Below are 14762 nucleotides of genomic sequence, written 5' to 3'. Positions count from 1 at the left end.
TGGCTAAGCACTCAGAAATTGCCCCTGGCTTGGGGGGACCATATGGGACGCCGGGGAATCGAACCGCGGTCCTGATCCTTGGCTAGCGCTTGCAAGGCAGACACCTTACCTCTAGCGCCACCTCGCCGGCCCCTGGAGAGATTTTTTGTTGTGGGTTTTTTTTTTTCTGTTTTTGTCTGTTTCTTTGTTTTTGTTTTCTTAGGAACAAGCATTCAGAAAATCTAGAAAAATGACTTCAAGTGCCCCCTAGAAAAAATGTCATCCCATTGTTGAGACCCTATGCAGTGCCTTGCTACAGAGTCCTAAGGAGAGTAGATATTAGTGTCTTCACAACAAAAACCACATTTTCTTGGGATTCCCTGGTGGGACCCAAGGTACCTGTAGCCCTGAACTTCTTGATTTAAGACTGTAAGAATTCTGGGGAAATGCTCCCTGAATCTGGCAAGTATATATTCTGGTATCTCCTCTAAATATCACCCCATGACAAGTGACTATGAGAGGAGTCTCTTGTGTCTTGTCATCAGTGTGTCTACACAGCAGAACCTGATAACATACCTCAGGGAGGGGAGACTATGTCTAGCCACATCTCTAGTCTTCATCCTCACCGATCTACAGACACTTCTCAAGAGCAGCTGGGCATTGCATGAGACAAGGTCAGCAACCGAGGTTGGGCTGTTCCCATCTATGGAGGGGTGTGCAAGCCTGAGGACGACACTGAAGTTCCATGCAGGCCCATCTCTCCCCTCTTCTTCACATGGCCAGTTTGCACAGTCCCAGGAGGCATTGCTTCTTCCCTCTGACCGTTGGAACCCCAAAAGTCGGTGGCCATCCAGTTGGTGTTTCTTCCCAGCACCTCTCTTGAGCATCTCATCTTGGAGCTAGGAACTTCACTACTAGAGTGTCCTTTGCAGAGGAACCAATGAAACAGATTCTCAGGCCGCCCACAGACATTCAGAGACATCTGCATGTCCACCTCTGGTTCCTGCCTTCCAACCAGGTCACACCTTCTGCTTCTGGGGGGCAACTGAATCCTTGCTTCTCTTCATGAAAATGCTCCAGAACATTGACAGGGCAAGGGACTGCTTATAACTTCCTAAAAACTGGAAGCCCTTCAACCATGTTCGAGGTGGTGAGGGAGCACCGGGTGTCTGCTCCCAAAGGAGCTCCAGGAGGCAGTGGAGAGCAAAATGTCACCCCCCAATATTACCCTGAGCCCCACCACTCGCAGCATCAGGAAAACCAACAGAGTCAACAAGTCATTTTATTCAACGGATTATTCCTCTGCTGAGATTTCGCAACATAACTGGCATCATATGGCTTTAACTACCCGGTTTCTTCGGGGTCGACGTGGTGATCCGATGGAGCCTATGTCGGGCTCGAGGTCCAAGAGCTCCAGAGCCCCTTCCCTCCCCTCCCCGAGAGCCGGCAAGCCCCCCTCCAGGTCCTGTGATGCTATGACCAGAGACTCTAGTGTCCCTGCGCTGAGGAGTGTGGGCTCCTTCCCCTGGGGGGAGATCCAAGATTCTGGAGACATGCTGGGGTTGAACTCCAGACAGGGACGCACAGGGCCCCAAGAAGAGGGGCGCAGCCCGGTGGTGGGGGTACCACCTAGGGTTTTCTTAGGTTGCTTGAGAGAGGCAGATGGAGAAGACGTAGAGTGGCTCTCTGTACTGAGCCTCTGTGATGTTCTCTCTGCAGAGGACACAGCACAGGATGGAGCAGGAGGAAGAGGAAAGGACCCCGGGGCCTGGCTGGGGTGATGGGCTCTGAATCCTTCCCACACCCTCCCTCACCCTTGAGGCCATATTGTCCCAACACCCCCAACTGCCCCATGATGTCACAATACCCGCCAACTACCACGGGTTCACCACACCCGTCCCCTTGTCTCCCAGGCCTCTGTAGGCCTTGTCCAAGGGAGGCAGCCCCCCAACCCCAGAATTGATGAAGGAAGAGAAGAATCACCTGACTATTACGTAGAGCCACAATGGCATATCTCCTCCAAAAAGGAGGAACTTGTCTACAGGGAGTGGGGTGCTCGTCAGGGGGGCAACATAGCTGCTGGTCCAGTTCAGGGTGACCCTGACCTGCTCTGTCTCTGAGCCCCCATGGCCTGCCTAACTTACACAATCCCTAACAAAGGCTCCTGCTTCTGGGCAAAGGCCTGTTAGATCACCTCGGGGTGTCAGAATCACCCAGGAGCCCCAAGAGGACTTGCTATCCAAGCACTCAGGGAATGTGACTAAGTCCGAAGGCATTGAAGACATCTGTGGCTTGTACCTGTCAACTGTACCACCATTGATGGTGGCTCTGCTTGGGAGGAAAGTTCTACTGGGGACATTCCCAAAGAGTGTCCTACTGAAGCAGCAAGTGAGTTGACATCCAGTTTGAGCTCTATCCATTCATCCAGTATTCCATAGCTGTGATTTTCTGGAAGATGGGGCCTCCACACTAGTGCTATCATGCAGGCTGCATCAGCCTGAAAAGTGCACATTTCCTACTAACTTAGTCCCACACAGACAATCCGTGAGGTCCTGCATCCATTTCACCATCATCTATGACAAACTATTTGGGGGGGGGGGTGAAAAACTCAACCCCAAATCAGTTCTGTGGCCATATGGATCTGACACCACTTCCACCTCCAAGAATGAATCTGTGGGCTCAAGTCTGGGGACAGTTTCTGGATGGACACCTGAATCAGGAGATTTTAGTGCAGTTAGTGCTGGAGCTCTTGGTATAGAGGCAGCCATTTGCCTGGAAAGGCTAATCAGAAGTTGAATAGGAAAAGACATGCTTTAGAACCAATTTCTTTTTTTGTCTAGGCTGGGCTGTGATGCCTTCTGTCCTGTGTAATTGAAAGATTCGTGATCAATACAGCATATGAGTTATTGTCACTTTATCTGAAAGCCTCTCTACTTTTCCTTAACCAGGAGCTTTCCAAATCTGAACCATTTTCATTAACATATTTCCCTGCCCCAGGACCTTTTATAGCCTATCTTCTCCAGGAAGATGCTAGAGCACTTGTCCCTCAGGTATCTAGCAGGACTGTCAGCAAAGACCTGCGTTCTAACTTCCATTTAAGCTTTTTCTGCCGAGCTGGGGAACCAAAAGAGACAGCCATGGAAAATATATGACTTTCATTATTATGACATGGGAAGCAGAGCTAATTGCTTTTGTCCACTGGTGTATAGAGTGAGACCAGATGTGTTTTTAAATAAAAAAAAAAAAAAGGAAAAGGAGAAAGGCTGTGTTGGCTATTGCTTTGAACAAAGCAGTCTGATTTTCTTTCTCTCTCCCTTCCTCTCCACTGTATCTCCCTCCCTCTTTTTCTCCCAACACAGAAGTGTTTCAACTGCTTGTCATTTTTTATAGCTTTGTTGATTTTGCTTTTCACCTCAAGATAAAATTGTCAAATTGGCCTTGGACACTTGCTTTTCTGCATCCCTCATCTTAAGGGACGACTGTAGAGCATACACCCCTGACTCTTTAGATAGTTGCTGCTCTGTGAAGCATGGTAGGAGATCAATGTGGTAGGAGATCAGGCCACCCCTTTCCCTCTCCATCTTTACATGTAAATCTACCAGAATAGAAGAGATGATGATTGTCTTTAAATAGAACCACCCCCCAGGCCCCACTTCTATGTTTCATTTTTCTAAGAAAGCTCCTAAATCCATTCCAACCATTTTTTTAACCTCTCCAGTTATTTTTAGTATATCCAGCCAACAAAGCCCAGCAGGCCCTTGGAGGCCCTAATGACATCTGAAGAGAGAGAGAGAGAGAGAGAGAGAGAGAGAGAGAGAGAGAGAGAGAGAGAGAGAGAGAGTGTGTGTGTGTGTGTGTGTATGTGTGTGTGTGTGTTTTGGAGGGGTGGTTTCCCACAAGCTCCTACAGCAGAGATACCTCAGAAGCATGCAAGAAACATACTAGGAACAGTACACCTAGGGTGAATATATAGACCCAGCTTGCAAAGCACACACCTATCATATTATCTATCTATCCTCCTTGCTCCCCTCCAAGTACAATTTATTTTAACTTAAAGGTAACTCACTACCTTCAAAATGAGGAAGCTTCCCCCCTGAAAAATTAAGAATGTGTGTGGTGAGGTGGAAAAGGCAAGGATCCCAGAATGGCCGTTTCCTGGGGCACTGAGCCAAGCCTGCAAAATGGAAAGGAAAACTCCAGATGCTCCCCAAACCCCAGGGCGCTTTCTGCCACAGTTTCTGGTGACCAATGGAGTCATTTTCTCCTCTCCTGGAAGGGAAGGGAGATTGGTATTATCACACACCCACACACTCAATGGGCAGGGAGATTTCCTTGCCTCACCAGGATCTGAAATTGTGCGGTTACATTTCCAAATGTTTCTAGGGATCTTCCAGCTGCAAGGGGGTGGGTTTCCTTGGCTGAAAACCACCCTCCTCAACCCACCACACCAACAGTCATTGCCTGCAAGGGGAAAGATAAATAAATGTAGTTAATTTTCCTCATGCAATTTATGAACAAATTCTCAGTGATACCAGAAGATAGAAAAAAATCATTATGAGAAAGAACATAAGATTTTTAACTCCTTTGGCTTTGAGAAAATTTGCTCTAATTTTCATATAACCATCTCTCTGTCCTTCCATGGACTGTCATACCAAATTAGATCTCTACAAAATTCACACCTCTCTTTTCTAATCGGGTGCCCTGGGCTTTAGATTAATTCCAACATGATTTCCAAAGGGGTGACTAATGCATGGTAGTAATGAGAGCAGCTAGTACAGAAAAACTACAGCAGAGAAGGTTCTATCTTCATTCTGGAGCAGCACTGGGGAGCCCAGTGACCTTGGGCAAGTAATTCAGCTGCAGTGAGCCTGGATTTTCTCCTCCACAGGATGGCAGCCCAGCCAAGGTCAACTTGATAACACTGTGGCAAAGATGAAATGAAAAATGAAAGTGACACTCCAAGGAGCATGATGTATCATAAACAGGGTCTCCCCTATAAAGTCATCCTATGATCTGTACTGTGTGCCTCTCCAAAATGTGACTTATAACCAGGATTTGGGCACTTCAATAAAAAGATTCCCATCTCAGGAACAAGATAGAGCCCAGACTTCCACACATGTCCTCCAAGGATCCATGCAAAAGGCAGTGTTCCCTTGTCATCCTCTGTTAGGACACTATCTGCAGTTCCATCAGTCCAGAGCGAGGACTCCAGGAAGGCCACATTCTCAATTATGTGGCTCTGGGGTCAGAGCGGTGGCACAAGTGGTAGGGCGTTTGCCTTGCACGCTCTAACCTAGAATGGACCATGGTTTGATCCCTTGTGTCCCATATGGCCCCCCAAGCCAGGAGCAATTTCTGAGCACATAGCCAGGAGTAACTCCTGAGCATTACTGGTTGTGCCTCCCCAAAATCAATTCTGTGGCTCTATTCCCCACCTCTTCAAGACTTTAGGTGATTGGACCTGCCTAATCAGCCATCTTCAGGCTAATGAACATCATTTTGGGGGGTTTTGGGGTCACACCCGGCAGCGCTCAGGTTACTCCTGGCTCTACACTCAGAAATGAATCCTGGCAGGCTCAAGGGATCATATGGGATGCCGGGATTCGAAACATCGTCTTTCAGCATGCAAGGCAAATGCGCTACCTCCTTGCTATCTCTCTAGCCCCCAATGAACATCATTCTAAACTTCAGGAATTGGAGACCTGAAAAGTTAAGGAATTAAGACACTTGCCTTGAATGTAGCCCATGCTGATTCAATCTCCAGCACCATATATAATTCCATGAGCACCCTCAGGAATCACTTCTGAGCAAGGAATTCCAGAGTAACCCCTGAGGATTGCTGGGTATGACCCTAAAATAAAATTAAAAAAAAAGAAAGAAAGAAAGAAAGAAAGAAAAGAAAAGGAATAAAAGAAAAAAAGAAAAGAAAAAGAAAAAGGAGAGAAACCAGTACTGGGGGAAAATTTGTGTAGGGCTATGCTACAAATCAAGAATGGGATGAATTTTGGCCCACCCCAACTCACCTCAATGACAAATCCATGTCTTAATTGTATTTTAAAAGCAGGGGAGGGGGCTTACTAATGGAATTCAGTTAGAATAAGAGGATCTTAGCTTGGATTATCTGTGTAGACCTTCAATCTTTAGGGGGAAAGAAGGGAAAGGGTGCTCAGAAGAGAAAGAAAGGCAGGAAAGGACAGAAGCAGAGAAGGGAGCAGGTCAAGATGAGCCTGGAGCTACCACCACCTGAGGTGTCTGACAATGCCTTTGTTCAGTCACTGGAGGGAGCCGAGGTCTGCCAACAGTTCCTTGCTCTCTCTGGTCTCTAGGACTGAGGGGGAATTCATTTCTGTTGTTTCAGCAGCAAGCTCATGGCAATGGCAATTTGTAACAGATGCCCCAGGATATTATTAGGCTTTGCAAATCAAACTTGTCTAACTACACAAGACACATCAAAACTAAAAGAAAGTTTCTGTTTTAGGAATTATGCCTGCTCCAAGCAAGAAAATACCACAAACTAATATTTGCATATATTTTCGTCTTTGGTTCTTCTTTTTTTTTTTTTTACTGCTGCAAATATCATAAAAACAAAAATGTCATGGGGCTGGAGACACAGTAGGGCACTTGCCTTGCATGCAATTAACCCATGTTTAATTCCTCAGCATCTTACACAGTACCCTAAACCATGCCAGGAGTGATTTCTGAGTTCAAAGCAAGGAGTAATCCCTGAGCACTGCCAGGTGTGGCAAAAATAATAATAATAAAAATAAAAAAAACAAGGGGCTGGAGAGATAGCATGGAGGTAAAGTGTTTGCCTTGCATGCAGAAGGTCATTGGTTCAAATCCAGGCATCCTATATGGTCCCCTGAGCCTGCCAGGAGCGATTTCTGAGCATGGAGCCAGGAGTAACCCCTGAGTACTGCTGGGTGTGACCCAAAAACCAGAAAAAATAAATAAAAAATATACAAAAATGCCATTAATTGAATTTATTATCTATGCCAGGAAAATGAATAAGTGTATTGCACTTAATACTCAATGTTTTCTTTAGTCATCACAGAACTTTTTTTCTCTAATCATGTCCTAATGTCCATTTTACAATTAAGGATGTTTAGGAAACAGAGACAATCAGAGCAGAGAGCCCTAAGACCAAGCTCTCCATTCTAGGAGAGTCACCAGAGGCAGATAGGAACAGGTTGATGGGAGCTGGGTGAGGTCTGAACAATATGGCTGCCATATTAAATCACCTTTACTACAGAAGGTCCACATGAGGAGTTCATGCTTTCATTAAGGCATACAGAAAGTTGTCTGGGGCCTGGGAGATAGTTCAAAGGGCTGAATAACATGCTTTGAATATGGGAGGCCTGTTCAAACCTCAGCACTGAATGGTTCCATAAGCAGTGATGAATAACATCCTGGTGCCCACTCTCCAAAAATGCCATGCATTGACTGTGGCCCAGTTGACCAATTATGATTAAGAGTGGTAACTGCATCTCTGATCATTCCCTGGGAATCCCCAAAAATGATAGATAGATAGATAGATAGATAGATAGATAGATAGATAGATAGATAGATAGATAGATAGATGATAGATAGATAGATAGATAGATAGATAGATAGATAGATAGATAGATAGATAGATAGATGATTGGTAGATTGAAAGAGAGATCGGCAGGAAGGCAGATTGATAGAAAGTAGAAAACTTAGATTTGACAAGAAGTTCAACTAAATTGTGTCTAAAATAGAAGAGCCCAAGTCTATATAGCCAACTCTCTGTATCTCAAGGAAATCAGCCTCCACTTTAATTTTAAAATAGAAATATGGGACCTGAGATGTCCAGTGATATGTATAAGACTCCATGTTTACTATCATGACAATATTAATGAGTGAGAGAAGTAGAATGCCTGTCTCAAATACAGGCAAGAGTTGGGAAGGAGGGAGAGGGACATTGGTGGTGGGAATGTTACACTGGTGAAGGGGGTGTTCTGTTTATGACCAAAACCCAACTATAATCATGCTTGTAATCATGGTGCTTAAATAAAGATTAAAAAAAAAGACTTTGGGGCTGGAGAGATAGCATGGAGGTAGCCTTGCATGCAGAAGAATGGTGGTTCGAATCCTGGCATCCCGTATGGTCCCCTGAGCCTGCCAGGAGTGATTTCTGAGTGTAGAGCCAGGAGTAACCCCTGAGCACTGCGGGTGTGACCCCCCCAAAAAAGCAAATATGTGGGAGCTTTGGGTTTGACACCTAGCATCACCCAAGGACCACTGTGTGCAGCCTCTGAGCACCAAGCCAGGTCTAGTCCCTGAGCATGGCCTGGTATAGCCCCAAAACAAAACAAAACAAAACAAAACAAAAAATGTATGTTATGGTAGCTCTCCCTAAAATCACTGAATTAATCATTGCTATAGGAAGCATGGTTCCTAAATTTGTGAATAACCTATCCCACATGGTTGTAAAAAATATGAAAGTTTAGAAAAATGTGCATAACAACAATGCTTCTCATGTCCAGAGAGTTAATATAGGGATTAAGGCATCTACCTTAAATGCAGTCAACCTGTGTTCAATTTCTACCATCGCAGATGGTCCCCTGAGCACCGACACAAGTGACCTTGAGCACCAATCCAGGGACAGTTCAAGTGCACTACTGGGTGACCCAAAAACCAAACAGCAAACAAACAAAAACAACGCTTCTTAAATTTTGATGACTGTCAAATATCTGTAATCTTATTGAAATTCAGTTCAACCTGCGGTGTGGGGGAGAGGTGATGAGAATCTATTGTTGAATCAAATAAATAACGATGGGGCTGGATGGCGATGGATGGAGGCCTTTGTGCTTAGGCCCCAGCCACGTGGCTTCATCCCCCATCCAGCCGGTGAGTTCCAGGCCCAGGTGAAACGCGAAATCACTCACTCACACGCAGGCGTCAGGAAGCAACAACTTTATTCAGGCCCTAGCCACCACGTGTGTGTGGCCTATCTCATAACCTTTTAAGCATTCAGCCATTCCAGGCTACCCTGCGTCTAAACTCTTTCAGCCATCTTCCTCAGAGCGCCCAGCAGGGCCAAAAGGCCAAGACCCTTAATCCCCTGGCTTCCGGGTTTATCTACTGCCTTTTGGCCCTGCTGGGCTCTCTGAGGGAGATGGCTGAAAGAGGATAAGACGCAGGGCAAGCCTAGAATGGCTGTATGCTTGAAAGGTTATGAGTAGGCCACACACATGTGGTGGCTAGGGCATGAATAAAGCTGATGGTTCCTAAAAAAAAAAAAAAAAAAAAGCGGAAAAAAGCTTCTAAAAACCCCTAAGTGGCAATGCCTGCAGATTGGATCGGCTGGGCTCGGCTGGGCTCGGCTGGGCTCGGCTGGGCTCGGCTGGGCTGGGCTCCGCTTGGCCCGGAAAAGCAGCGAGCCTGGGACCCACACTCCAGGTCACAAAGGTAAAGTCAAAATTACAAAAGGCTCTTTTTATATTTCAAAGACGGGGGAAATGTTACTTCACCCTGGATTTACGTGTAGCGACCTGAGACCCACCCATTTTTGGGAGGGGTCTTGGGAACCGAATATTAGGTGTGACCTTACCTGCAAGACCCGGCCCATTCCTGGGAGGGGACTTGGAATAGGTAGATAAACCCTGGAGCCAGGGGAGATGGGCCCTTTTGGCCCTGCTGAGCTCGCTGGCTTTGGGGCCTCTGTGTTCTGGTCTTGGACCAGCATGGAGCCCAAAGGGAAGATGGCTGAAAGGACTTTAGATGCAGGGCCAAGAATAACTAGTGCTTAAAAGGTTATGAGATAGGCCACACACATGTGGTAAATAGGGCATGAATAAAGTTAATGCTTCCTGAAGCCTGCCTGTGAGTGAGTCTTGATTACGCCGATCACCTGGGTCTGGGACCCGCCGGCTGAATGGGGTTGCAGAGCCATGTGGCCTGGGATGGCAGAAAGAAATCCATCGCCATCCATTGCCATCCAGCTCCATCTTTAATTATGTAATACAACATCTGGCGCCCGAACAGGGACCTGAATCCTGGACCCAAGAAATCAGCAATGGTGGTGAGATTTCTGCTTTTCAGTTTAATTTTGGCTCTTTTCAGGTGCACTGAGCCCAAAACCCTGGGCCACGTGCAACAATTTTCAAAGATGGCCAACACCCCATCTGGGGGTTCAAAGGCCATTGAAACAAGAAAGGTGGAAGCTTGCATCACCTCCAGCCCAGGCCCAGACCCAGAACTGAGACTTTGTTACAAGAAACAAAAACCTCGGCCTGTACAAAAACCGATTAAAAGTCTAAATTGGAAATGGAGGAGAAAAAAGACTGTATTTAAAGTGGACTGATTTTCTAAAAGTGACCTTTGGCTTGAATTTGGATTTCGACTTTGGAAATTTCGGACTAAACTTTTAGTTTAAATAACTTTGAACTTTGAACATCCAAAAGCCCTCTGCAAAAAAGCTGTGGCCGAGAAAAACCGTCCAAAGTGACGCCCGGAGGGAAAAGCGGAAAAAAGCTTCTAAAAACCCCTAAGTGGCAACGCCTGCGGATCAGATCGGCTGGGCTCGGCTCGGCTGGGCTCGGCTCAGCTCGGCTGGGCTCGGCTCGGCTGGGCTCCGCTTGGCCCGGAAAAGCAGCGAGCCTGGGACCCACCCTCCAAATCTCAAAGGTAAAATGGCGCGAGCGAACCAGCCTGCAGAAAGTTTACAGAAGCCACGTGGTGAGATCAGCGTGGGACAAACCAGCATCTGAACTTTAAAAGTTTACAGAAGCCACGTGGTGGGATCAGCGTGGAACAAATTAATCATCTGAACTTATGATTTTAGTATAGGTACTAAGCGGGTAGTCTTATAGTTTACTCATAGTTGGTGATGGGATAAGTTTTAGTGAGTTAGTGGTTAAAAATAAAAATAAAAGGGAGGTAATACAGTTCAGCCCATTTAAACATCTGATTTCTAACCACCTGCATCTTTGTCTTAGTCATTTTCTTTATAATTTAAATGTGTTTTGTTGTCTTTCATAGTTAATATTTTCAATTGCAAAATGTTTTACTGTGTATTTTAATGTACTTAGCCTGTTTTTAAAATGTATGTTAAGCATTTATGCTGTAGCACTTGTGTATAGGAAAGGTTTTTAGAAACAAAAAGTTCCCCCAATATAGTTTAAAAGTATAGGAACATAAAAGTTTCGGAATAGTGCTTGGTAAAAAAGCATTAATAGAATTTTAGGTTACAAGTGTATAGTATATTTTGCAAAAATGTTATGTTTTTAAAAAGGGCTGGTATATTAATTTTCACTTTATTACGTTGTTGTATAAAAATATTAACCCACCTTTGGCTAAAGGTGGAGTCAAAATTACAAAAGGCTCTTTTTATATTTCAAAAAAGGAGGAAATGTAGGGTACCTATCTGAGACCCACCCATTTCTGGGAGGGGTCTTGGGAACCGGATAATAGGTGTGACCTTACCTGCAAGACCCGGCCCATTCCTGGGAGGGGTCTTGGAATAGGTAAATAAACCCAGAAGCCAGGGGATTAAGGGTCTTGGCCTTTTGGCCCTGCTGGGCGCTCTGAGGAAGATGGCTGAAAGAGTTTAGACGCAGGGTAGCCTGGAATGGCTGAATGCTTAAAAGGTTATGAGATAGGCCACACACACGTGGTGGCTAGGGCCTGAATAAAGTTGTTGCTTCCTGACGCCTGCGTGTGAGTGAGTGATTTCGCGTTTCACCTGGGCCTGGAACTCACCGGCTGGATGGGGGATGAAGCCACATGGCTGGGGCCTAAGCACAAAGGCCTCCATCCATCGCCATCCAGCCCCATCGTTATTTATTTGATTCAACATCTATCTGCATTACTCACAGGTTCCCAGGGGATTTCCAAGGGCTTCTTGAGGGCTCACACGCCAAGTGGCAAGAGTAACCAAGACATGATGATGTGAAGCAAGTATAGAAGCTTTTATTATAGCTCCAATGTCTAGCTGTGCCAGGCTGTCTTTGTAAGAATTCCACATTTGATTCTCAATGTGAGTCATCAGATTGAGACAGACCTTCCCTCCTTATCATCTAAGGGTTTTCCAATAACACAACAGTGCGACCGACTTCTATCAGGGAAATCACAGCCTCCTATCATTGCTCCTTTACAAATGTTCTCAGCACATCCTCATTCATGCATTCCGTTCACCAACAGATTTTACACACACAGAGCTGTGAAGGACAACCACAAAAGAGAAGGAAAAGTCTGGGCACTACATTAGTTCTCTCTTCCTGCCTGGGGCTGGGTTTCTGGTTGTGGAAGTGCTTTGATGGCACTTTCAAACTGTATCACCCGTACAGAAATTTCCACGCTGGAATTTCCCTTTACAGCACTCCACCTGTCACTTTGACTCTCAGTTCACACTCATCCGCACTGTAGATGGAGCTCAGTTATTAGTCCCTCATTTCTCTGAACTTAGATTCCTTTCCTTCTGATGGGTTTTGTTTATTTTGTTTGTTTACTTTTTACTTTGGAAGAGTAGCAAGAATAAGATATATAAAACTATATAACTACTTTGGAAAACAATTAGGCAGTTTCTTTAAGAAGCTAAATATACAGGGGCCAGATCGGTGGTGCAAGTGGTAGGGTATTTGCCTGCACACAACTGACTTAGGACGGACAGCAGTTCGATCCCCCGGTGTCCCATATGATCCCCCAGCCAGGAGCAATTTCTGAGTGCCTAGCCAGGAGTAACCCCTGAGCAACACTGGGTGTGGCCCAAAAACAAACAAAAAAAAACAAAGCACCTAAATAAACATAATGAGCAAACATATGACCCAGATACTTCCTAGGTGTCTACCCCAAAGAAATAAAGGCAACTACTCAAACAGATACATTAAAGCTGAGGTTTATGGTAGTATTGTACATAATATCTAAAAAGGTGGAAACACTCCAAAGCAGATACATGAATAAATGAAAAGTGGTATAATAATACTTCGGAATATTATTTAGTCACAGAAAAGTCAAGTACTAATATGTGCTATAAAGTGGATGAACCTCAGAAACACTATGTTAAATAAAAGAAGTCAGGCATACAAGCTACATGTTAAATTATTCCATTTACATGAAATGGATAAAACCATACAGGTAAAATAGAAAGTAATGCTCAGTAGAGGATGGAGAGAAAAAAGTAGTGACTGCTTAGTGACTAAGATTTGCTTGGAGGATAATGAAAATCTTTTGGAATTTATAAAAAGATAGACATTCCTTGGGGCCGGAGAGATAGCACAGCATTAAAGTGTTTGCCTTGCATGCAGCCGACTGAGGACTGACGGTGGTTCGAATTCGTGTGTCCCATATGGTCCCCATGCCTGCCAGAGGCAATTTCTGAGTGCAGAGCCAGTAACCCCTGAGCACTGCCAGGTGTGACCCAAAATCAAACAAAAAAAAATTTAAAAAAACATAGACATTACAAGAGATTATGAAATGCTTCTAGGTTCTACAGTCTTTTTTTTTATTTGGGGAAAAGGGATTGGGCCACACCTGGCAATGCTCCTGGTTCTGCACTCAGGCATCACTCCTGGCAGCGCTCCAGGGACCAAATTGGATGCTGAAAATTGAAACTGGTTTGGCTCATGAAAAGCAAGCAACCTATTTACTGTACTATCTCTCCAGCCCCCTTGGTTGTACACTTTAAAAACAGTTAATTTTATGTTCTGTAAATTTCACTTTAACTTTAAAAAAATCTGAACTAAAACACATTTTATATGTAATTTTAATTATTTTATTTAAATAATTGTGATTTACAATGTTCTTGATAATTAAGGTTTAGGCATATATTCCACCACCACTGCTAACTTCCCTCCACCAGTATTTCATGCTCCCTCCTAGCACCTTCCACCCCTTACCTACACACCCACCCCACAGTCTACTACCTTGGCAAGCACATTTATAAAGTTTTGTGTGGTTTCAATCTTGTGTTTTCATGTTGTTGAATCTGTGGTTTGGACATATAGCTGCACCACTCCCCCCACACTACCACTATAGCAGAGGCCCCTGATCCCTGTTCCCTCTTTATTTCTATTTCTCATCTTCTTCCCTTCTTCGTTCTTCTCACTATACGTGGGGTCAAGAATGATCTGGGTACAGAATAGCACCAGCAACACAGTATTACACCATATGTTTTTGTTTGGGCACAGTAAAAAAAAGGGGGGAAACCATAGACACAGAAACAAGATCTTATCTTCTAGGGATAAGAACTCACTTTTTATAGCAGAAGGGTGCCTCCCATCCTGAACATGTGCCATGTGGATACAACTAGTCCCCAGGAGATTGGACAGTATTAGTCCAATCTGAAACCCCAGATCCCCAACGTAGAACTGCTACAGCTCCGGGCAACATCACCAGGAACTAAGCTCCATTGGGAGATTTATAATACTACTCTGGCACCAACTTGTGCCAGTTTTGATATGACAACGAGGAAAGGAAAACTTGACCTAAGACCAGGCTGTCCTATCACATCACCTAACACTAAATGGAAATCAGAAGAGAGATCGTCCTTTGAACTTTGAAAAATTAGAGCACCAACAACAGAAAACTGACTTTGACAACTGTGACTGAACAGAGCCTACATGGGACTAATAAGGAAAACCCTACCCTAGGTTGTAGTCCAGGACACATAAACAACAACAACAAGATGTCTTAGTGCAGAGGTCCAACTTGGACAACAGAGACTGAGCAGAACCCTTGGACCCATAATATCCTAGGCTTTGGCTTAGGGACTGAATAAAAACAGGGAGCAAGTGTTACAGAAGACTGAACACCACAACAAT

This window comes from Suncus etruscus, chromosome 20, assembly GCF_024139225.1.
Source record: "Suncus etruscus isolate mSunEtr1 chromosome 20, mSunEtr1.pri.cur, whole genome shotgun sequence".
NCBI classification, from domain to species: Eukaryota; Metazoa; Chordata; class Mammalia; order Eulipotyphla; family Soricidae; genus Suncus; species Suncus etruscus.
This window is presented reverse-complemented; position numbering follows the sequence as displayed.